The following is a 2,427-nucleotide window of genomic DNA, read 5'->3' as shown; positions in this document are numbered from 1 at the left end:
ACATATTCTTTTAAAAAATTAGGTATGTTAGGAGAATATCCATTTAAGTGAAATTTTGTGTGTGGAATATCTGCTAGTTCTATATTATTTCCATTATTAGAGATACTGCAAATAGTTCCAATTATTTCACAATATTGTGGCATTTCATTATCTTAAACCCTATATTTCTATACTCTGTGTTTACCAGATAGGTTTATCTCAGAGAATAATGGCACTATCTCTTACAAATACAAATTGTCACATAGACATGCATAGATTGTAGAGCCGAGTGAAAAGGATGATCAGAAATGGGGAAAAAAATTCTTCTCTCATTCTTAATAGTGCTGTAAAAGAAGAAAGCCATGAACAATTTTTTTTTTTTGATCTATTTTTTTTCTTCCTAACTTGGAAACTTTAAATGAAAACTTATAGCTGGAAGTCAACTTAATAATATGGTTGAGAGATATTTCTTGGCCTTTCTTAAATGAAAATAATATAATAATTAATAAATTTTCATATAGTCTTAAAGATTTCAACATAGTTATTTTTTTTTTCTTCTTCATAAGGCCTTAATCCCAAACTATCGAAGTCACTATCTTTGCTCTGTGGCCCTTTCATCTTTTTTAAAAAATTAATTTGGTCATTTTGGGATTCTGGGAATCTTTTTATTTTAATTGCATGTTCTATTGTTAAGCCTTTACTTTCATTTATAACAAACTACTCTTTTTTAATAACACAAGGAAGGCTCTGAGGAGCAAGAGACTGATTGGCTCATTACTGCTGGTTGAAAAGCACTGTGATGCACAGATTTCTCAGACAAGGGCAGATGATTTTTCTATAAAACCTCAACCTTTCATGTTCTACACTCAACTTTCAGAAGAATAGATAGGAAAAAAATTCCACGATCCCCAAACAAATAGCAGAGACGAGTTTGTAGAGGAAAGCACTCATTATTTTGTCTGCTCCTATTGTTTATTTCAATGAAAAGAATGAAAGCAACTCTGAAAAGAACTTAGAATTGTATGTAGAAAACAGAACTGAAGCCAGAAGAATGGATAATTTTTATTGACTTTTGACATGCACTGTCAAAAGTCCCTGCTTTAGTGGGACTAATTATCTCAGAAGTTTAGAACTTGGCACACTGAGGTTAAGAGATTGACATCTAAGTTGGTCACCTAACTTTGTTCTTGAACCACAGGGTAAACTTCGAACTCTTGCCAAGAAATATTAACTATGACATCATTTGGGAGCTAAAACAGCCTCTTTTATTTTTCCATGAAGTCTAGACAGGTTAAGTTACTTGCCTCAATTCTTAAGTTAATTCGGGACAGAGTGAGGTCTAGAACAATGGTCTGTTGTTATTACATAGAACCTCACTTACTTCACTCAAAGGACCAGAAAGGATTGAGTGAGTGAGTGAGTGAGTGAGTGAGTGAGTGGAGAGAGTGAGAGAGAGAGAAAGAGAGAAATCTAGAAGGTCCCTGTCAAGTTAGCAGGATAGTAATAGTTATTCATTTATTCATTAATTGGAAATGTCTATGAAGTTCCTATAACCAGCTATACAGTGTGATAGGTGTTCAGAACAAAGAAATAAATCTCTGACTTGAGAAGATCTTAAATGATCAGTTGCTATCAGATGAGAGGGATATTTGTGATGGATTTATTTATGAGAAGAGTATAGTTAAGTTTCTTTTGAAGAGTTCTTGCTGATGCCCACGTTGAGAATTCTTAGTAGTTTGTCTATGTGGGGCCTACTGCGTAGATCATCAGCCTGTAGATGTACCTCTCTGGAGTAGAAGAAAAACAGTTGAGCACTTTGTTTCTATATTTTTCAGACTCTTTAGGGAATTTAACATTGCTGTTACAATGTTATAGACAAAGAGTTTAAGTAAATAATGTCATCAAATGTGTAAGTGGTAAAATCATAAGTAGAACCCAGATAATCTGATCACTGGCTCTGTGCTATTCCTCTGACACTATTCTGATATAAGAGTGATGTTAATGTCTCCCAATGTGCTTTCTTCTTTTTAAATAAAATCAAAATATATTTTAGTGAATTAGAGCTATATGAGTCAATAATATTATCCATTTATTTAGAGCATATTTTACCAAGTTTCTGTGCTAAGTATTTTATAATAATTATCTAACTTAATTATTAAAATGATCCCGGAAATACACATAAATTATTCACCTGACTGTTCAGGGATTTCAGACTTAGAGAGACTATGCAACTTACTAGTTCCCTGGTTTTGACCACTGGTAGAGTTAAGGTTTAAATTTTGATCAATTCACTGCCAAAGACCATGCTCAGGAAAAAAAATGCAATTATTTTAGCTCTTTCAGGTATAAACCACTAGTGTTGTCTGTAAATGTCATGCCAGTGTAAAACATTGCAAAACACCACACTACACATTTTCTTTCACACAAAAGACCAACTGAGTAGAGCAA

This window comes from Canis lupus, chromosome 8 (genome assembly GCF_011100685.1).
Source record: "Canis lupus familiaris isolate Mischka breed German Shepherd chromosome 8, alternate assembly UU_Cfam_GSD_1.0, whole genome shotgun sequence".
NCBI lineage: Eukaryota > Metazoa > Chordata > Mammalia > Carnivora > Canidae > Canis > Canis lupus.
The sequence above is the reverse complement of the archived record's forward strand: the minus strand, read 5'-3'. Positions refer to the sequence as shown.